Source organism: Panthera leo, chromosome A3 (genome assembly GCF_018350215.1).
Source record: "Panthera leo isolate Ple1 chromosome A3, P.leo_Ple1_pat1.1, whole genome shotgun sequence".
Lineage (NCBI taxonomy): Eukaryota > Metazoa > Chordata > Mammalia > Carnivora > Felidae > Panthera > Panthera leo.
Window position 1 is genome coordinate 37,569,451 of NC_056681.1, and position 23,393 is coordinate 37,592,843.

Genomic DNA, 23,393 nt, shown 5'->3' on the forward strand with positions numbered 1-23,393 from the left:
TTTTATTGTTGAATAGTATTCTATTGTATGATTATATAGTAGTGTCTTTCTCAAATCTCTTGCTGATGGATATTTGGAGTGTTCTCCATTTTTGGCCAGTATGAATAAAGCTGCCATAAATATTCTTGTATAAGACTTTTGGTGGGGTTTTCTGTTTTCATTTCTATGGAATAAAACCTGAGAGTGGAATTGCTGAATCATAGGAAAGGTCTGTGGGTAAATTTACATTATATATATGGTTTAGAAATGTTGGCTTAGGGTTGGTCACATGATGAAATGTAATAGACTTCCAAATAGACCACTCCTAAAATTGAAAGTGAATTTTTACCAATATATAGTATCCCAGACATTCCTACCTATATAAAAGTTGTTGTTTGCTTTATTGGCATGTGAGGGTGTGGCCTACAGGCCATTTGGAGGAGTGCATTCAGCTTGGGATGTCCCCAAAATGCTGTTACCCTCTTGAGCAAGAGAGGAGCCCATGACATCAATGACTGCTTACTGTACTATCTTGATTGCATATTCAGGTCTGTCCCTAGAAGAGAGCACTCCTGGGACTGGGTCCTGCAGGAGCTGGAAAATATGATGACTTCTCTGACCACTCACAGATGGTGTGTGTGAAGGGGTGCAGGTTAGATACCTCAACAACAAAGGAAAACGTGAAGTCAAAAAAAGCTTTTGGAGGAGCAACTAAGACCAGAATCAGGATTACGTTATAGACAATGATGATTTTAAGAACTGTATAAATTGCTCATTTGTTGTCAATTTGCTTTGTTGTCCTCTCTCTGTTTTCCCTGCAGCAATTTGTAAGAAGTTCAGTAAATAAATAAGCCTCCTGATGGGGTGGGAGTGGGAGTCTTCTGCATTCTAGGGGCTGAAAAGACACTCTATAGGGCAGGGTAGATTGCCACAAACAGGGAACCAGACATGGAAATCCAGTCTGTGTGACCTTACAAATTCATGGTTGACAGGCTGCTGTTGGGATGTGCTTTTCAGTTCCTGGAGGCTCACGCCTTTGGGGTTTGGTAAAACCCACTCATTACCATGAACTGACCAACTTCTAGCCTTGTGCTGGTCCAAGTAGTCTGGGCAGCTGTATGTCTCACTGTTATGTCATTGTGTGACCTTGCCAAATCCACATGACTTGGCACTTTAGTAGGTCCCCTTGGGCAGCTTTGCTTGATGAGGGCCATGCTAGAGTTTTTCGCTATAATCCAGGCAAAGGTGATGTAACTCCTTAATTAAATGACTGGATTTCAGTCCTTGTTCTCTTTTAGCCTATGAATTTCCTACATGAAAGATCACCTAATTTGATGATGTAGGAATTTTGTTGCTTGGCCTGAGCTCTTGTTGGCAACTCAATATGATAAAAATGTCTGGAGAGCATCTTGAAGTAGAGCAGCCTTTGGTGCCCCATTGTCATCAGATCCTTGAGTGGACATCTGTGTCTCCTGGCTCTCTCTCTCTCTCTCTCAAACTGTATATCGTTTATGCAAATCTGGCCAGGTGAGAATGCAGCCTCACAGAAGATATGGGGAGGTTAATTAAGGCTTTAGGTATTTTGAGACTGAAGGGTTGTAACTCTCCACTTGCACAAGTGCCAAAGTGTGGCATTTACTGGAAGTAGGTTGCTCAAAGAACAGATCCCCATGTTCTGAAAAAGTATTAGATGTCAAGCCCCCCTTCCCTCCAATGGTTGGAATTGCAGTTTTTAAAAATTCAATGTTGGATTCTCAGTTTTTCCAACATTTTTTGGAACCCCAAATTGGACTGAATATATTTGATTACTCTTTTGTCACCATATGCCCCTGGTCACCTGGTGAGAAGGGAAGCAGCAGGCAATTTAATTTCTTCACAGTATAATCTCAAGTCCCTTTGAGTAAGAGCTTTTAGCAGCTCTGTTCCCTAATTGTGGAATTTACTACCAAATTCTAGTCCCTGTGCCCTGTCTCTGCTTAAACAAATGAAAGCTTTCTGCATTCCCAGAAGTGTTTGAAACCCTCAGCTGGGGGCAGGAGGGGGCCAGAAAGAGGTTGGGAGAAATGTTTATTGCTCTGGGTTTAGGTTCTCCTCTGGAAAAAAGCATGTACCAATTCACACTCGTGTTACTCTTATTTCTGTTTCAGGAGTCTGAATAAAGAAAATAAGAGTAATGATGATAAAATCAAGGGAAACATTTGAGGAGACGCATGGAGAAATATGAGAGGGAAAAAATAGAGGGGAGAGCAAAGATCTTGGAAGAGCTGAGGAGGGAATAAATCAACCTATTCTCTCCTGTCCTTTCCTCCTACTTCTCTGTGACTGCAGTGAATTTAGTGGCTTTCTTAATTCAGTGACATTCACATATATCACAGGGCAGTTCTATTCACTGAAATATTTATTTGCCTTGAGTTGGACTGTATGAAACGTTAACCATGGACATAGTAACTGACATACACTACGTTCCTTTGCTTTGCTGGAAGATTTTGCCCAGGGGATCAAGACCCCAGGGAGGGGTCCTGCACCCTGCCCACCCGCAAAGCTGTGGCAGCCACACCCCAGAGTTTGGCAGTAACAAGCACAAGTAATTTCTATGACCATTTCACCTTTTGGTCTGCAATGTGCTCTGAAGTCCAGCATTTTTCCTTTTGTTACTTATTCATTTAATATATGAACCGTAAGACAGAGAGAGCACATTTACAAGAATCCTGGTAAAAGCAAAGTGGTGGAAAGAGTGAACAGATTTATGAATATGGTTTCATTATAAGCTTCCCAGGGATGTCGGAACTCCTTTCCCATTGCTATACAATGAGGCTATAGAAAGACTCATTGGAAATAGATGTCATAGCATTGGGTGCAAAAAATTTTGTGAATCCCGAGACTCTTGATATCCTGTGTTGGGGATATAAAATGACACGATGAGTAAATATTTCAGCTTTCAAGGATATGGTTGATAGCACTTAAATACACCCCCACACAGACACAATCTTGACATGAAAGGGTTAACAGCCACTGTCCTTTCACAGTGAGAAGAGATTTTTATTCAGGAGGCCAAGTAGGTACCTGGGGTTCTGAGACTCTTTACCCAGCCTTTCATGGAATCTGATTATTTATGAGGCTTTAGGGATTAAGGACAGCATCTCTGCTCACAGCCAAGCTTAGCTCTTGCCCCCATTATAATGTGTGAAGAAAATCTAACATAGAGCTCTCTACTTTGTGCAGAGATCCACAGTGTGTCCATGGTGAAGGAGTTTCCTCATTTATATTTAAGGCCAAGAAGGAGATTAGTGTGTGCTTTCTATGAGAAAGGAATGACTTTCATGCTGAGAAAACTTAACCCTCCATCTTTCTTAGGTGTCAGCATCATTTTGACATAGGAGATGGGCCAGGCAGGGTGGGGAGGGGTCAGCGAACTAGACAGATTTGAGGGTAGGATGGTCACAGGGGTATGTGGAAAATGGGGTCATCAAGGTTTGCATCAGGAGAAGCAGAGAACCAGGCATGAGTTCTAATCTAATGTGCCTAGATTCTGGGTATGTGTCCAAAAGAATTGGAATCAGGATCTTGAAGAGATATCTGATTCCCCATGTTCACTACAGTCTTAGTCACAATAGTCAAGATACGGAAACAACCTAAATGTCCATTGATGGATGAATGGATAAAGAAAATGTGATATATCCATACAATGGAATATTATTCAGCCTTTTAAGAAAAGGAAGTCCTACCATATGTAACAACATGGATGAACATTAAGGACCTTATGTTAAGTGAAATAAGCAGGCCACAGAAGGAAAAATACTGCATGATTTCACTTGTTTACAGAATCTAGAATAGTGAAACTCATAGAAACAGAATAGAATGGTGGTTTTCAGATGCTGCAGCAGGGAATGAAGAGTTGCTGTCCAGTGGGTGAAAATGAATAAGTTCTTGAGGTCTGCTATACAACATAATGCCTAGAATTCACAATACTATATTGTGCACTTAAAATTTTGTTAACAGGATAGAGCTCATGTTAAGTGTTCTTACCACAATTTAAGAAAGAAAGAATTAGCTGGGAGGCCTGCTTGATATTGAATGTCTCATCCTCAGGTCAATGGCCTTTACATTCGTGCTGATTAGACATAGGGCTGTTATCTGGGCCTGGGATGGAGCAATCTCTAGCACAGGGACAAAAGGCCCCAGCTAAACAGATCTGAAAAGTGTAGGAGCCAGTTTTCTTTGACTCAACTGGCTCCAGGAAAACTCATATTGTAGGGCCATGTTTAAGAATGCAGGCAAGTGGGGGACCTGTGTGGCTCAGGCGGTTGAGCGTCTGACTTTTGATTTGGGCTCAAGTCATGATCTCATGGTTGTGGGATTGAGGTTTTTTTTTTTTTTAAGTTTATTTATTTATTTTGAGAGAGAGAGAGGGAGAGAGAGAGAGAGAGACTGAGCCGGGGGAGGGACAGAGAGAAGGAAAAGGGCAGAGGGAGGGAGAGGGGCAGAGAGAGGGGGACAGAGGATCTGAAGCAGGCTCTGTGCTGACAGTAGAGAGCCTGATGTGGGACTTCAACTCAGCAGCCATGATATCATGACCTGAACCGAAATCAAGAGTGGGATGCTTAACTGACTAAACCATCCAGGCCTAAATAAAAATAAATTAAATCTTAAAAAAAAAAGAGTGCAGGCAGAAAAGGAGATTTAATGTTGCTGTTCATGCTTTACGTGGGGTGTATGTGAGAATATGTGTTTGTGTCTGTGTTTAAGAGAGAATTTCAGGTAGAGGGAGTATACAGAATGAGAAATTAGAGAAACACAGAGATATGGAGAGAGTGTGAGATAGAGAGATACAGAGGTATACAGACAGAAAGAGAACAAGAAAATTGAAGGTATAGAAAGAGTCAAGGATAGGCCTAGTGGAATTTCTTCCTCCCCTCCTCCCCCAATTAATCATATGGTTGGAATGACTGAGAATGGGGTCGTTTTTATTTTAATTGAAACTCTAGGGGTATACTTCTTTTGGATCTTAGGAAGATTAGAGAAATTGAGATTTAAAAAAGAAGAAAATTCCCCTCAAAACAGAGAAAAGGTACTCTTTACAAAAGAGAGTCCTGTCACTTATGATGACAAAATTAAGTTTGGAAACACAGAAAGTGCATCAAGATGGACCCTAGTCCTCCAGGATGTAAGCTGGGTCCAGATGTTGTTGGACTTCACTGGCAAGCCATTGTGCTGGATATTTTGGTTCTGAGCATTCTGCCGAGATTCCCCCATATATCTATATCCATGTAGATCCCTGACACGATGATGACTGAAAAAATATTTATGAATCAAAACATTAATAAGCAGATGCCCTTTTCATTGCTCTTACTCATATCCAGGTGAACTCCAGGCCAGTTTTCTTCCTGGCACCTCTGCCCCACCTATCATGTAAACAGAAGTAATTATAAATTATACCGCAGGCTAGTCAACAGGAAATCTTCCAAGCCTGGGCTTTAATTCATTTTGGGTGATAGTTCATCTGACACACAGCCCCACCAGACAGGAATAACTTACTTTAATTGGCCATCATTCGTGAACTGGAGCGTGGTCTACTTTAGAAATGACACTGCCACTTTATTGTAACTGTATTTCTCTGACTCATGGTTATCTAACTGAAGGGAGTAGATCAATTTTTCATAAATCATAAAAGTATGTAGAAAAATAAAGTCGATTTCTTTCCCCAGCCCTTTCTAGCTGTCTACACAATGACAAAAAATAAAAAAAAAACCACCACATTCAGTGACCATACAGCTATTCTTGGAATTCTCCCCAAAGAAGATGGGCTTAGGTAGCAAAAGACAATGGTCACAATCCAAGGTTGGGAAAGGGAACAAGATAAGCCATTCTCTAAGGGTCTTTGGCATTTTGTTAACTAGGTTGATGTAATCAAGACTCTTATAGCCCTAATGATAGCAATTGCTTCAATCAATAGAGTCTTTGTTCTTTATTAGAGAGTTGTTCCTAGAGACTGAGATGGTTATATATGTAATCGCATTAGGACTCCCCTACCTTTCAAATGCCAGGGAGGTAGCAAAAATATGCCCAAGAGTGTGGATGAAAGGGTGACTTGGGGCAATGAATCCCTGCAACTCATCAGAGGCCTCTGTGGCCACATTGCTTGTGGATGGAAGACCTTGCCATGAACCTCAGTGTCATTTTCTTTCTCTCCTTTTAACCAAGGCCTTTTTTTTTGAAGAGGTTGGAAAGGCATGAAAAGAAGCCATACTCATTCCATCTTCATAAAGACAAGATCTCAATGAACAGGTTAATCCAATAGAGGCAATGATATCATGTTAGTTCAACCCATGGTCACTCTGAGTGCCTGCATGATGGGTGAGGGCTGGGCTTTGGTGGCTCCCTGTCCTTTTCCTGGGGTCTCTCTACAAATAATTCTGTGGCACTGGTTTAGAAATCCATACCCTTTCCCCATGGAAGACAGCCAGTTTTGGTTCCACTAAAGTATTTTGGTCATATGCTTCTAGATTACAGGAGAAGTCCCGTGGGTAGTTAAGAAGGATTTTCTTTTCAACTGCAGAGTATGGATTTCAAGAAAAAAGAGGAACACAATGTAAAAAAGATGTAGGTGCACATGTGGATGTGGATATGTGTACAAATAGTTTCTATTCTATCCAGAATCTAAATTATAAATATTTAAAAGATAAAATTTTAAACAATGCCCAAGAGCCATTAAGTATCTATTCATACACATGGTTTGGAAAAATGCATGTTCATGCATAAAGTGTATTTGGAGGCATTGAATCTCTTTTTGGAAGCATTCATGCTTCCATTTCCTTTCCTGTAGCTTTTCAGAGTGAGTGAAAATCCCTGCTGTCTTCCTAGTAAACTCAAGGTTCTTACTACATCAACTCCCATACATTAAGAAATAAATGAAAGCCACCATGTAAGTTTAGGTTTGGTGGCAAAGTTTGTTGTACATTGGGGCACATTTTCACATGTTTGCATAAAGCAAACTCATGTGTGTGTATGTACATGTACATTCTTACACATGTATGTATTTTGGGTTTTTTTAAAAGTATAATTAAGGCATAGTGTAACTGTCATCTGTAAAATATTCAGGAATAACCATCTTTATGTGAAACTGGTATATTTGGAAGACTTTAGAAGGCAAAATTTTCTGACAAATCACTGATTTGGAAATATTTTTACTTGATCCATTCCTGCAATATATTTCAGTATAAAGTACATTTATTTTTCCCATTTTATTCCTAATAAATGGTGCAATTTAGTAACGGATAATTGACTCATTGAAGCATAGAGGGGTAAGGGGACTCTTAACTCTAGTTTTGTAAAGAGTAGTTTTGGCTGTTTGCCATAGTGTCCCAGTTCTAGAACTTGCTAATTTAGTATTCCAGAATGATTTGTTTGGTTGCCTTCCCTGTTAACACACCTCTGGCTGCATCTGTAAATAAAATGAGTTTGAGTCAATTTTGCTGTGTCTATCTTTCAGTGTTTCAATTTAATTTTCAAAGACTTCTCTGTGAGCATACCTTTAAAAAATGGGTTGCCGATAGACAGACATAATAGAAAGACAGAATTACCCAGTTAAGAATGCCAGGAGACATCTCTGAGCAGTTATGGAGATGGAGATGTCTGGAAAGTTTATTGCCCTTAATTTGCTCAGCATTTCCTCCCCTGCCCTCCCCTCCCCCATCTGTAGGTGTTAGATCTTTAAGGGAGCCTGACATTTAGCTTTGAAATGAACACACTTTTTTTTGGTTCCACTTAACAACCAGGGTAAGTTTTCATAGGTAATTTAGCAAATGTCAAACTTTTCTAATAATGTAGATTTGATTTATACAGCCAAGCTTGTTATTCTCACTACCCAGAAGCCTTAGAACTTTGGTGGCTTTCAAACCAAGGCACCCCTGTCTCCACTCACCTTCAAATGCCATAGCCTCCCGGAAAGACCTGTGCCTCCCTCACTGTCCTCAGCATTCTGGCTGGTCTCTTTTTCACCTATTCTGAATTCACTCTAGCTCCACCAATCAGCGTGCTAATGGGCAAAAATATCAAGTGTTTCTTCTTCTTTCTGATTCCTCCTTATCACATAAACAAAAGTAACTTCTCTGGATAATAATACATTTTCTTGTCTTTTAATGATGAGAGCAAATTGGACAATTTTGGCTTACCACCAGGCAGTCAAGATGTATTTGTCCAATGCCCACTGCATACACAGGCCTCATTACACAAAATTCTTATTTGTTTACCCTATATCGATTTCTTTCTCACCCCCCACCCCCACCCAATCCCCCGATAATCCTTCTTTTTTCTTGGTGTATGTCATTTGGTTGGCATCAGTGTGTTCCCAGTATGAAACAGGCTTGGCTCCCATTTCCCTGTCACATGATCTATCCCTGCCAATTGGAGCCTAGCATACCCACCCCTACCCCACCTCCGTGATTGGTTAAAGATAGGCATGTGACCTGATGAGCACCAATCAGTGCTGAGAAAGACCAAGAATAAGGATGTCTTTTCCCACTGGGATGGGTGAAAAGTAAATTGTAGGCATAGAACTGTGAGTGTCAGTCTATGGGGATAGTCTGTGTGAGAATTAAGATATCTCAGGGAAAATCAGTCATGAAACAGAGAAAGAAGCACATTTGGTTTCCTGTGTCACCACATCTAAAGGCAGAATCTACCATTGGCCTTTTCTTAATTTTTCCTAAGCTGATATGAGTTTTCTGTCATTTGCAACAGAATGAGACATAGTCCTCTTTCCCTATAGCTAGAGTGAGGAGACAATAATACCAGGTCGTGTTTGGTATATGGAATGATAGAGATACATGTAGGATAGGAGATATCAGATGAGTAAGGACCATGTGTGAAGGCTTCACATTTTGGAGGACATAAAGTTTCAGCTAGGCCTTGAAAGATGAAGGGGATTTGGAGACCTAAGGAAGATCCTTGCATGAGTGTTTGTTCTTCCTTCTACTCTGCCTCCATGACATATCTTGGGTCTCTGTTGGGTGTCTCCTCTCTCCATTGGTTCTTTAATAATCCTTTTTCTCAGGATTCTCTTCTTGGATGACTGCCCATCATATTCTCTAGCTCTAGGTTCAATCAACAGCATAGTTTTTGATTACCATTTCTGTGTGCAAATGATTCCCAAATCCATTTTTCCTACCAAGACATTAGTTTTAAATTCTAGCCCACATTTACAACTGGGAACAATTACCACCTTTAAATCTCAAAGGCCTATCACAATATACTAAACATAAGCTCCTTACCTTCCACACTCCTACCTCTTTCTTTTCTTCCAGGTTTTAGCCCCAGTGTTGGCTAATGACACTATGACACTGCATTATCCCACCTAGGTCATCCCAGATTTCTCCCTCTTTGAACTTAAAAATCATCAGATTTGATTTATTCTACTCCCTCAATATCTTGGAAACATGTATTCTCCTCTCCACTCCCCTGCCCTTAGTCAAATATCTCTGCAGATTTTTTTTCAAGAGTCTCCCCTTGGTTGAACTTACAACATATGCCTTTCAAGTGTCAGTAAAGTGTTTTGTTTTGTTTTTCAAATATGTTTTTATTATGTCACACCCATATCTTGGATTTCTTTGGTCTAATAAGATTACACCCAAATTCTTTAGCATGGTGTATAACACTCCTCATAATCTGGTCCCTGAATTCCTTTTCTTACATAATTTTTAACAAATCACCAGTGTATTCCTAGCCATATTGAGCAAATTGTAGTTTCCCAAACTCATTGTGTTCTGTACACAACCACTGAATTGGCAAATGATATTTGTTGGCTTTGATGGGCAGAGATAACAAGCACTGGTGCTGTTTGGGGGAAATCAAGGATACAGAAAGAAGTCAAACACAGTCAGCACTCAAGGCAGAGGGACTAGCCACCTTCTTCAAGGTGGATGGAAGTGCAATCTTATTGGCTACAAAAGCCTCACCAAAGAGATGCATAGCAGAGGATAATAATGTATGAATAAATGATCTTCATGGTAGACCTTTGTGGGGCCTAACTTGCAGACCCAGTCTTACTGAAAACTGGGTAAGTTCTTCCTTTAAGTTTAGGTAGAAATATGTCAGGCATCACATCACTTGGGCTAGGTGCTTCACTTAAGTCTTGGGTTAAACAATGTAAATTCCAGAACAATCAGGCATGAACACAAATCTCATGTATCACGCTTGTGATTAGGATAATGCTACCCAGCCCAAAATCACTCCTAGTCTTGTGTTGGTTACCTAGTCTTCTCTGGGGTCATGCTAACCAGATTCTTAGACCACTGTAAGGACCATGCCACAAGGTACAATGATTCCCACCTTTGAGCCTTTTCATATTCCCTATACCTAATTTACCTTTCCTTGCCTTCTCTATCTGGTGAACTGCTTATTCACCTCTCAAAACTTACTATGGATGTCATGAACTTTGTAAAAATGTCTCTGCCTTTTCATTGTTGTTAAGAAAAACAGCTCTTTATTCTGGTTGCACTTTATTCACCCCGTCTTCCAGAGCTCGGTGTGTTGTGACTATCTTTCCTTTGACCATGTTCTATTTATTCCAGCATCCAGTACATGGATAATGTCTGGCACATAGCAGGTGTTCACAAATGACTTTTGAATAAATGATTGAATGAGATGAGGGATGGAATGAGCAAAGGTAACAACACTGGTGAGTCAAATATACACAACTTGCTGTGAGATCTTGTTGAGGATGTAGTGGAAAATACATTGCAGAAATTGATTGTCAAGGTCAATCAATTTGTTTTAATAGTGAAACTCTGCTTTAAATTCACAATACTGTGAATTTGATAAAGTAAAATGTGAAATATGTAAACAATGAATTACAGGTTCCCATTAGCATGATGTAGAAATAGATTAATTGATAAAAACTGTTCAATTTAAACATCAATTTAATGTATTGATGTAGGACAATGACACATGAGGTTGACTCTGGGAATAAATTAGATATACCAGTCAGTGCAGGTTAGCTGCTATAACAAATTTAACAAGTACTCCTCAAATCCAGTGTCTTGACTGAATGGAAATTTAATTGTCATTCATGTGCAAAATGCAATGAGGATATTTTTGGTTGAGTAGCTGTGCTCCAAGCAGTGAATCAGGGACCAAGTTTTTCTATCTTGTGACTGTACTAGGTTATGACAAGATTATGGACCAGAATTCAGTTTTGTGGTCCTGCCGAGGCTCAGGGGGGCTAAGAAATGTGACCTTCCTGTATGTCTAGGAGGAAAATGAAGTGGCTTCATAACCACAGAACACTGTCCCTTCCGCACCAGAAAATTTAAAAAAAGAAGAGTACACCTTTAAAGCAAACTGTACTTCAATGGAAATAATATTTACAGTTATATTTTGTCTATCATAAGATGTCTACCTTAAAAAGACCTGTAAAAAATTACAAAAGGCATGGGACATTATTTTTCAACTCTGAAAATGGTTGCTTTGTACTCATTTAAGTAGACAGGATAATTTAACAGCAGTGATTCTATCAGCATCATCATCACCATCATCATCATCATTATCACATCTTTATTGAAAGCCTAATATGATATATAGGTCAGTGCACTAGGTAATGGAGTTTCAAGGAGGCATAAAGGCCTTGAGGATTTTATAATCAAGTTGGGAAGTCAGAGTAGCTACATTTATAAGGTAAATCATAATGCAAGACTGCATGTGCTTAGTGCTAAATGAGTGGCAGTGATATTACGGAGAAACAGGTCTCCTCGAGATAGGTGTAATGGACTCTAAGAAATATGGGTATTGACTGTATCAGAGAATCATATACTGTAAAAACCATAGACTATAAAAACCTTTAGGAGTGTAAGCCACTTCCTTCATCTTGCAAGTGAGTGTACCAACTTGTTTCTAAAGATTTCTTCCAACTCCCAATCTTATACAATCCCACTCTTATTTCTTAAGGTTGGGCTGACGTCATGACTTGCTTTTTACCCAGAGAATGTGACAGAAATGGCATTGTGCCAGTTGCAGGCCTAAGCCTTAACAAGACCTGGCAGCTTCTGCTTTGGTCTCTTAAATGCATACTCTGGGGGAAGTGAGCCACTATGTGAGAGGTCCAACACTCTGAGGCAACCATACTATAAGGAAGCTCAAGCTAGCCATGTGGAGAGGCAATATGGAGAGAGAGATGCCCAGCTAGCCATGAGCCATTCCAGTTCAGATGCCAGGCATGTGAATACGACAGTCATCTTAGACTTCCAGTTGAGCCAATCATTCAGGTGACTCCTGCCTGGTTACTGCCTGGTTCAAGCACACAAGAGACCCCAAGTGAAAATTTGCCAGCTGGGTCCACTCAACTCATTAAACAATTGTTGCTTTCACACAGCAGTAGATAATCAGAACAATGAAGAAACTGAGGTCACAGAGGCTAAATGAGCACCCCCCCAAGGGCAAACACAATTCATGACAGAGCCACATTCTTAGATTGACTGGTAATCCAGTGTATTTGAGACTTGGGACTTCTTGAACTTTAGTGAACATCAGAATCACCTGGGGAAGTTGCTAAGCCTCAGATTCCTGGGCTCACTCCTTGGATACTGTGATTCATTGGGTCTGAGGATTTGCATTTCTAATGAGCTCCCAGGTGACATTGATGCTACAATGTCCACACTTTGAGTAGCCCGCCTTAGATCAGGCCAGAGGTGACCAGCTCAGTTTAGGCAAACAGCATCTGTTGATTTACCATTGTGCTTCCTCACAATTACCTGCTTGCTGTGTTTCCAGGTAAGTAATTGAAAAGTGCGAAGTGACAGGCCTTGTTCAGGAAGTGCCCAGTTGCAGCTGAGCCCTATTTTAGCTTTTTCAGCTGTAGGCTGAAGAAATCCATATGGTCTGTGAGAATAGACCCACTTATCTGAGTTCTGCTTTCCCTAGGTATGACAGCCCAAGTTTCATAACCTTGTTACCAGAAGCAATTAGGGGCATCATCCAGATTTTCAGATCCATTTCCCATGGAGACACACGTTAGGAATCTCCCACAGTGAATTTAATTAGCAGAAAATGTGGCTCAGCCAGCGACCTGCAGTGCAGATAACAGTCATGGCTGCCCAGCGATAGCAGCTCCTTTTTCTTAAAAAATGACAAGTTTCCCAAAAGGTGGTGATGAGTCTCAGCCAGACATCAGGTGGGACTCTGTGCAGCCTGATTTCATGTAATCAAGCAACTCACACATCTTGCTTCTATTCAATTTAAAGGACTCACCGAGGCAGAGATGCTAGTGAGAAAAGATAATGGCTTGCAAATGACAACGTTAGGCATTTCCTTCGTGTACCTGGGCCTATGCTGGCCACTGGTATATCTCTGCAGATGTTTTGGATGTGATACTGTAATCATATTTACTTCTGGAATCGTTATTGAAGAAAATCTAATGAGTATTTATATCCTACATTAATGGTGGGTTTGCTATGAATTTGCTTTAGATATCTCTGCATAAAAAGCCATAGGATTATAGTCTTTCATTGTGTGCTGGTGTTTAAACATGACCTTGTTACGCATTAATGAAAGTCATGGGCAAACATTTGTCAAGCATCAGTGGGTGAATAGACCCCTCCTATGCAGAATATTTATGCTATTACAACACCTATTAGATACGATGTGAGAAATTGATTGACTATGCTCCTTGTAATATAATCCTACATGAGGATTAATGAATATATTATGTACCAGATGGTATAATTTGGCATTGACTAGTTATTGGTAAACTGAGAATTTTTAATATCCCTAGTGTTTCTGGTTTGGACTAATTGATTGATGGTCAAAATTTAGCCAGCGCTTTTGCATTAATGGGGTTCTGTAGCTTAGAGTGGGTGGTCACAGTTGTGTGTAACTCTGACTTTTAAGGGGAGGATTTATTTACGGAAAGGGAGCTGTTGGGTCAGCTAGTAAGTGACTTTTATTTTCCGTTGTGATACCAATTCACACGTCAATGAGCCACAACAGCTGAAGAAGTTCTCCCATTTTTCTTCAACATTTCCAAGATAGAACAGTATTATTTAAAAAAAAAAAAAATCTCAGTCAATCCTAGTCACCCTTAATTTGTTTTTATTTGGTCACTCCTGAAATGGACACATTTTTGTCTTATGTTTATTGGATATTTGCTTCTTTCTCTCTCTTTCTGATCTATTCATCAACACAAACCTTTTTTCCATTGGTATTTTTGCCATTTTTTGTTATTCATTGGAAAGATTTCATTTACAAAAGTTTGTTGAGCCTTGAACAATGTTGGTCCTTGAATGATGTCAGTAGCATGGGTATTGAGGGCACTGAGGAGCGTACATGAGCTGTGTGGCCAGGTTAAGTTGGTTATATAATGGTGCTCAGAAGCAAAGGTGGGTTTCTGTGAACCACACCTAAGTGCTTGCATACAGAGTAAATGAAGAATATTTGTAAAACTGGGACTAGCAGGCAGCTCTCTAAAGAAGTTGAAGTTTTGGGTAATGTATTGCTGTAATTTACATTCACTTTACAGTCTGTGCACATGAGAATTATTTGGAAGAGGTTTAATTTTACTAGCTGCTGAAAGCAGTAAGGTCACTAGCAACAGAGCAGAAAGAGCTGGGCTGTTTGTTAATGCACTTGGGCCATACTGTAACCACACAAGGCAGGGCTAACGGGGGTGGAGTCAATAAACATGCAGTTCTCTGACTTTGAGGGTTATTTGTTTACTGAGCCAATATGTTTTTGCTAGTTAACATTTTCTGTAGCGTTCTGTTTCCCTATGCTGGAAGGGCTTGTAAATACAGTTTGAAGGTGTGTGGAAGGACAAAGTATTGCCAACCTCATCTTGGTGGCTAAAACTCACTAGGTCCACTTCTTTCCCCATGAAACCCAAACATGCTGAGCTTGCATGTCTTTTGAAATATGACAGAATTGAACTTGAAACCTGGACTTTGTCATCTTCAGTAGCCCCCCAGAAAACTCTTAAAATGGCCAGAAAAATCTAATTTAGTTTTATCATGACCCATCCCAATTTTGTCACATTTATTGCTTGGAGTGATATGAATGTTTGGACATTTTAATCAGTGAAAAAAACTCTCTTTGGTTGAAGATTTAGTTTGTTACTACTGGGAAATTTGATTTATCTGTTTTAAGCAACCATCTGGAATAAGTTTATTTGTATTGCGTGTCATGAATATATTTATGCTGCAAGATCAAAATCCTTAAATTGCATCCTTTTGAAATTTTATATATTATATAATGACAATTGCCAACACCACAATGAAGTGATTACATGACTTTCAAAAATGGAAACATTGTGCAACAAAAAGATTACAATGTATAATGAACAAGTTCATTTACTCGAATATAAATGTGGTAAATAATGAAATGCATACACTATGAGCTGAGATGAATCTTCTGTCATTAGAAATACAATTACAGTGTATTGAAATTTCCAAGGTCTAACAAAAGTAAATAGATATATTGTCATCCAGCCAAAAATAGATCCAATTCATTTGTGAAAGTTTTCTTTAATTATGTCATAAATATATAAGTCAACTTATATAAGTCAACTAACTTATAGTTAATAAAAACTGCAAGATATTGATAATGTGTATGTGTATGCATGTATGCATATGTGTATTTTTTTCAATCAAAGAGAAGTGTTTATCTAGGTCTGTTTTGTGTATAAGTTGACGTCTTCCCAGGTAGTTTTCAAGTGTTCTGCGATTGTCCCTTTACCCCATACTCTCTCATCTGTCTGAGAGCACCATTGCCTCTCCTTATACCTTAAATACTCCTGAGAAAAATCATTCCACAGGAAAAGATCTGAGGAACACAGTCATACAAAAGGATGAGCTAATGGAACACCTAATTTTCATGTATGTAACATGGTGGCTCCCTCCTGACCTTGGAGTCATACCAACTTGGTTTGGAATACCAAAATTGCCACTTCCTACTTGACCATCATTAGTTACTTCACCTTTCTGAATTTTCTTTTATAAAGTAGAATATCCATTATACCCTTATAGGGTTTTGGTGAGGATTGAATGGTGAATTTCATATATGACTCTTGATAGAGTGCTACTCATGATGAGTTAATAATATTACTTCCTGGAGTGGCTAGGTGGCTCAGTCAGTTAAGCGTCTGACTTCGGCTCAGGTCATGATCTCATGGTTCATGGGTTCATGCCCTGCATTGGGCTCTGTGCTAACAGAGGCTCAGAGCCTGGAGCCTGCTTCGGACTCTGTGTCTCCCTCTCTCTCTGTCCCTTCCCCACTCATGCTTGCTCTCTCTCTCTCTCTCTCTCTCTCTCAAAAATAAATAAACATTAAACAATTTATAAATAATAATACTTCCTTTCCTCTGCTGTAATGTTTTTTTTCTTTTGTTAATTGCAGTGTGGTCTTTTTGGCCAAGGCAATTAGCTTCTCATGTCCTCTTCTTTGTTGTATTAGGTAGGATGTTTCAGCTACAAATAACATAATACCTATCCCAAAGTAGCTTAAACAATGAAAATGTTTATTATATCACATAGCAGCAAGCATAGCAATAGGTAGTTCCTGGGGTGAGAGAGCAACTCAGTGGTGTCATCAAGGACCCCTGTCTCTGCTCCCTATCATTGCCATATTGAATTGGTCCTTTAACTCTCTCTCCTCAAGGTTGCACGATGGCTACTACTGTTCCAAGCATCGCATGTAGCCATGACAATATCCAGCTGAAGAAGAATGGTGTTTCTTCCTTGCATCTCTTTTTGCTGAGGTGAAAATGTTTTGCTATCTCTTATCCCTCCCCAAGAAGATTTCCCTTCAGGTCCCACTGGCCAAAACTGTGATATACTCTCATGTCTTAGTTTCAAGAATGGGTGGGGAAAGTAGTATTTTGGGGAGCTCTTTTTTGAGGGCTAGGACCAGGAAAATTGGTAAGGCTCCCAGGAGCATTTCCCCATCCCTAAATCATGTAAAGTACTTATTTTTGATGAGGTAGTATAGAGATTAAATAGGTATGTGGCAGATATGTATATATGTTTATCAATAATGGATCATTTTAAGGAAACCTAAGGGAATGTTTCTCAGAGACTGAAGTTATGTGTATCCAATATGTGACTCATGGGGCAGAAATTGATTTGAACAGCAGAGAATGCCCTCCAAATTGTTCTTCTGTTGCACCAGATAAGTGGAAATCACCTTGATCAAGACCTTTGTGGGAGAGTTTTGAGGGTTATAGAATACCCTGATACTTCATTCTGCCTTAGTTATGAGTAAGAAACAACAATCTGGAGGACCAGAGTGGTGAACCAGTGAAGGATAAGGAGCTATGGAGAAGATGATGAGTGGCAATGCTTCTGTTCCACTCAGAGACCCAACAGTGAGATTTTCAGGGTTGGGGAAAGCACCAGCCACTTCCAGAAGGTCCAGCCCCAAATATTTATATTCTGTTCATTTATTATACAAATAATTCATCGAGTATCTTTTTAAGTAGGCATTGGGCTCGGTGCTGGGCGTTTAATGGAAAATAAGACAGTCCTTGTCTTTGGGAAGCTCCTGGACAAAATGACAAAGGCAGCTATGCATGCAGACAACTTTACTTGGTTCCGTTTATTGGGTTATTTCAGTCATATATTCTAGGTGTGCTAATGGTGAGCATGGGGCTTGTGTGGAAGAGGGGTTATCAGGAAGTGTCCACATTGATAGGTGTCAGGGTTTCAGTTAATGAAGGAGGAAGAGGGCATAAGCCCATACTGAGTCATGAAATAGTAATAAATTCCACCATCGACACTGTATTCCATGTGTTATATATATCCTTACAGTCTTTACAAGAGCCAGGCGAGGAGGATCATGTTTCACATCCTTTCCTACATTTTATAGTTGAGGCGTGGGAAGGTGAAGTGCCCTGTCCAAAGTTGCACAGTAAGTGGCAGAGTTGGCATGTCAGGCTTGGGGTGGGGGGGAAGTGTATATTCTTTTTGGCCAATTATACTGCCTTCCTATTGCCCCCAGAAACACCCAGCTCTGAGAATCAGGGGTCAAGAAGGTGACATGGGAGACACATTGTCAGGTTGCATAGAGAAGTGCTATATCTCACTGCTTGGTATTTCTTACAACGTAAGCTTTCTGCAGAGTGATATTGCAAGCTGGTAGCCCTCACATTCCTCATTGGGGAGGGCACCCCAAGAGCTCCACTTGAAAGGAAGGGTTGGAGAAAGAATATAGACCCTGAAAATCTTACATGAAGAGTCCAGAGAAACCCCCTTTAGCCTAGCATTTTGTCTAGCATTTATATTTGATCATGGTATGAATCAATTCAGAATCCTGTGTATTGTGATACTCTTTGTATTAGAACACTGGCTTGTCTCACTGATATTCCACTGCATACCTCTATTTTTTTTTTTTTTTCATTTTTGTATCACTCAGTTTCTGTATTTAGCAAATAAGTTTTTTGATTCAGGCCTTTATTTTATTTATTTTAGATTTTTTAAATGTGTATTTAATTTTGAGAGAGAGAGCAGAGAGAGACAGAGGGTGAGCAGGGGAGGGGCAAAGAGAGAGGGAGACACAGAATCTGAAGCAGGCTCCAAGCTCTGGGCTGTCAGCACAGAGCCTGATATGGGGCTTGAACTCATGAGCTGCAAGATCATGACCCAAGCTGAAGTCCGTCGCTTAACTGACTGAGCCACCCAGGCGCCTCTCGATTCAGTAAATTCCTGGTGCCACAACTTGCTGATTTTGGAATTGCTAATTTGGAATCCTGTCTATGTTAAACTCTCAAAGCCTCAATTTTTATTATTGGTTAAAGGGTTCTACAGATAGCATGTTCTCAGGGTTATTCATGGAGTCTAATGAGCTAACATTTGTAATGTGTTTGGCACAGCCATCTACCTTTCTTCCTTCTTTATACCTTTAAGCCACTTGCAAATTTTCAGCCAGGGAAGCTTGACATTTCTGAGTCTGTTGGTTTGGCCAGGGCATTAGGCTGCAACCCAAGCTACATATTAGAATTATCTGGGGAAATTTAAAAAATACTAGTGCCCAGGACTCACTGTGGACTAGTTAAATAAGAATTTTTGGGCCACATTAGTGCTTTTTTTTTTTTTTAATGTGCGTAAAGTTTTTATTTTTTTAAAGTTTTTTTATATTAAATATAATTTATTGTCAAATTGGTTTCCACACAACACCCAGTGCTCATCCCAACAGGTGCCCTCCTCAATGCCCATCACCCACCATTAGTGCTTTTATAATTTCTTTTTTAACCTTTATTTATTGTTGAGAGACAGAGACAGGCAGAGCATAAGCAGGGGAGGAACAGAGAGAGAGAGGGAGGCACAGAATCCGAAGCAGGCTCCAGGCTCTGAGCTGTCAGCACAGAGCCCAACGTGGGGCTTAAACCCACAAAGTGTGAGATCCTGACCTCAGCCGAAGTTGGACGCTCAACCGACTAAGCCACCCAGGTGCCTCTCATTAGTGCTTTTATAATACTTTCCCAGGTGCCTCTAACATGCAGTCTGGACTGATACCAACCAAACTATAGATAATGCTTCTCGAACTTTAATGAACATACAGATCTCCTGGGTTCTAGACTTTGATTCAGGAGGTCTGGGGTGAAGCCTGAGATTGCATTTCTAACAAGTTTCCAGGTGATGCTGATACTGCTGGCCCATGGACTGCACTTGGAGTAGCAGGAGGAGCTAGGTAACAAGATTACCCTGCAGACAGGAATCCTGTTTGCAGTCAAACAGGGACCGCTAATGTCCCAAGCTCATGGGCCACCTCTTTTCTGGAATAAACATTTAGGCAAGTGGACTGCATTCAAATGGCCCATGTATTTTGCCTCCTCTGTTTCTTCATATCACAGAGCCATAGCAGTGAGAAGCCTCAGAGAGAGAATTTAGAATTGCAAGCATGGAAGATCCTTGAGACTGTTGGATGAACTGAGATTCTTGCTGGAGGACTAATGTGAACCTCCTGAGGTGCTGCTGTAGGCTCAGGAAGCAGAGGATGTTGAGGCTTATATCTGGAGGATACCTTCAACCTTTAGTGGGGCTCAATACAGAGGGACCACTTAAGTTTCTAAAGACAATGCATCTCTTACTTAACATTCATGGATTAGGAGTAGGGGTGGGTGGTTGTTCAGATTCCTACTCCTCACTTTTCTGATCGATGGATTTGAGTGGGGTCCTGAAAATTTGCATCCTAACCTGCCCCCAGGTGATGCTGCTGGTTTTGACCACACTTTTGGAAGAACTTTTTTAAAAGCCAGCAAGGGAACATTTGACTGGGAACGTCTCCATAGATTGCATAGATTCCTTCACAACAAAAATTCTTATAGATCATTTCTCTGGGCCAGAAACAATCTTCTGGGAAAAAGTGCAAGGATGGAACAGTCATAGGGAGGAGGGCGTCATTTCTTCCCCATTCAGCCCCTAGAGATGAAATGAAGAGCCAGAATTCAGGGTGATGCTACAGGTATTGGGGTGCAGGTGTGAGTCCAGAGAAGGGCTTTCTGAACATCTTCTGCCATGTGAAGGATGGAGGGTTTCTAAGCTGCAAGGCTATTCCCTGTTCATATCAGTACTGCCTCATACCCCCTTGCTGGAGGGCTGATTTCTGGGTCCTCCCAACTAGCTCCAGCCCAGGAAGGCTTATTTCAGCTTTTGTGGTTCAGGAAATGCCCTAAGTCACACCCTGTCCTGAATCCTCCCTCCTTTTTGGCTTTTGGTTAGCAAAACAAACAAAAGTAAAAATACTCCTTTTTCTCCTTTGAACCCTCCAGATTTGTTTTTTCTTTTCTTTTTCTTTTTCTTTTTTTTTTTAAGTTTATTTATTTTTGAGAGACAGAGAGAGACCGAGCATGAGCAGGGGCCGGGCAGAGAGAGACGGAGACACATAATCTGAAGCAGGCTGCAGGCTCTGAACAAGCTGCCAGCACAGAGCCTGATGTAGGGCTCGAACCCACAAAACGTAAGATCATGACCTGAGCCGAAGTCGGATGCTCAACCAACTGAGCCAACCAGGTGCCCCCCCTTTTTTTTTCTTTTACGTTTCTCCTTTTGCAATGGAAGCTTTGGATTGAACACTTACTCCTTTCTCTCCCTGAAATGGGCTTCCAGAGGCAAATTTGGAATCAAGATCCAGCTCTGAATGTTTTCTTCTCACCAAGCTCCACCCCCAAGCATCGGATGCCTCAGCTTGAGTGGGAGGGAGGTGGGTGGGAAGGGCAGTGAGAATCACCAGGAATGAAAACATATTGGGTAATATTTCAGACTGTCACACCACTGTGCTCTCAGGGGCTAAGAAGCTTCGAACTAGCCCCTACACAGGCCTCCTTTGCTCTCTTCCTCCAGTTATTCGCCTTTTTTCTCCCCTCTTTCTCCTCTTCTTCCTTACCTTCCTCTGTTTTCGGTTCCCTGAGGTATTACAGGTCAGACTGCAGGGGCAATGGGATTGAGCAAGATAAATAAAGTCAAAGATATTTCACCTTTTCTTGCCTGAATTCAAAGAAATTGCCTTCTCAGAGAATCCATATGACTTTTATTCTCAATAGCATTAAAAAGTTTCTCTTCTTTTCCTTTTAATTTTTTTTTTTTTGTAAGCTACAGCAAAAGTAAAATGTAAGAGAGTTTGCATTTCCTGCAAAATATTTCTCTTATACATGGTTTGAATGTCAAGCTTGGGAGAATATTATTGTGACTTTAATGGAGTCTTTTTATGTTTAAAGCTACTGTGTGATAGTAAGGAAGGTGTACATACATTGAGAACCATTCTCTGGAACTCAGCATATAGGTATGTTTAAAAGATAATGATGCGACCAGAAAGGAAGCTCTATTTCAGTGAACTGGATGCCATTTCCAAATGCACGCAGGCCTGTCTGCATTGAAAATCCTTTTACCACCAGCCAGGGGAAAGTGCTGCAAATCTGAGAAGCAAACTGTAAAAATGAAAGCAGCACAGTAAGGCTCAGGACAGGGACCTCCTGAAGCCAACAGTGGTAGTGGGCTTATAAAGAAATGAGTTTTATTTTGAAGTAGATAGCATTTGGATTTCTTCTTGGTGGCTGAGTTAGTGTGGACATAATAGTTTCCTAAAAATTAGCTTTGTGGAATGTTTTAATGTTGAGATTATTTATCTCGATCCATATTTTTATTTTTCCCATCCAGAAGGCTTTTTATTCAATTGGCTTCTTTTTTTCTAATTTAGTTCTTATTGTTGTTTTAATTAGAAGCAAAACCTCTATGTTAACAGTTTCCTGTATGTACTTATCTGGTAATACTCTCTAAGTGTATAAAAGAAAACATAATGATCTGAGACTCAGGTGGTAAAGTTCTAGTCCTTGATTTGGATGCTGATTGCACAGGTTACCATCCAACCTGGAATTTTAATTTGTCATTTTTCTATTTGAATATCTTTTTTTTTTCAATAAAGAGCTTATCTTGGAAATTCAGAAAAATAGAGACACATCTACAAAATCCCTTTTATATAGTTCGCACATAAAAGTTCATTTTATAATTAATTTAAGGATAGGAAAGTCTCAGGGCAATTGATAAAGGTATATGGTGTATAAAATATTTAAGATAAAAGGGATTTAAGAATATTATAACTCATCCCCTCCATTTTACCAGTGGAGAGGAAAACCAGAGTCAAGTGACTTAATAAATGCTAGCTATGGAACGCCTGGGTGGCTCAGTCGGTTGAGCTTCCATCTTTTGATTTTGGCTCAGGTCATGATCCAGAGTCGTGGGATGGAGCCCAGCATCAGGCTCCATGCTGAGTGTGGAGCCTGCTTAAGATTCTCTCTCTCTCTTTCTCTCTCTCTCTCTCTCTCTGCTCCTCTCCCATTCTCATGCTCACTCTCTCTCTCTCTCTCTCTCTCAAAGAAAAGGAAAAAAAATGCTAGCTAATAAGCAGTAAAGGCAGAATTTGAATCTGGGGCTGTATTTTCCACTATGTGTCTGTATAGCAACATATGGAACCTGTACTAGATAGTAACAAGGGTTTCTTGTTCATTGAAAACTAAACACTATGTATACATCATCTCGTTTAAACCATAAAACACCTCTGTTGGGAGATAGGATCTCAACTCTCATTTTTTAGATCAGGAGACTGAGGCTTCTCAAGATAAGTGACTTAGTCAAAGTCACATAGCGAGTGTCAGAGTTGGGATTGGAACCCAGGTCTCTCTGACTCCTGACCTCAACTTCCTAACAGCCTGCTTTTGTCATTTTCCACACCTAAATTTTTTTGCTTTGATTTTGATCATTTCTGGACCTTTTGAAAATTTCTGGACATGTTACCTTTTCTTTTTGGTGTGGAACATTGAATAGGGTAGGATAAAGGACAAGGTTCTGTGGCAAAGAAAGTAATGGCCAAAGTTTGTCTACTAGTATGTATAAATTTTTGTATACATTAAACACATATAGTTCAACTATTTATTTCCCTAGGTA

The 23,393-nt window shown here is 40.2% G+C and overlaps 1 long non-coding RNA gene across 1 annotated transcript in view; it reads left to right on the forward strand.

The window, feature by feature from the left end:
• The first annotated feature begins 16,648 nt into the window (after nt 1-16,648).
• The window catches only part of LOC122215819, a 40,558-nt gene continuing 33,813 nt past the window's right edge, over nt 16,649-23,393 (forward strand). The window contains exon 1 of the long non-coding RNA XR_006200559.1: nt 16,649-16,717. This is a non-coding gene — a long non-coding RNA (uncharacterized LOC122215819). The remainder of the gene's footprint in view (nt 16,718-23,393) is intronic.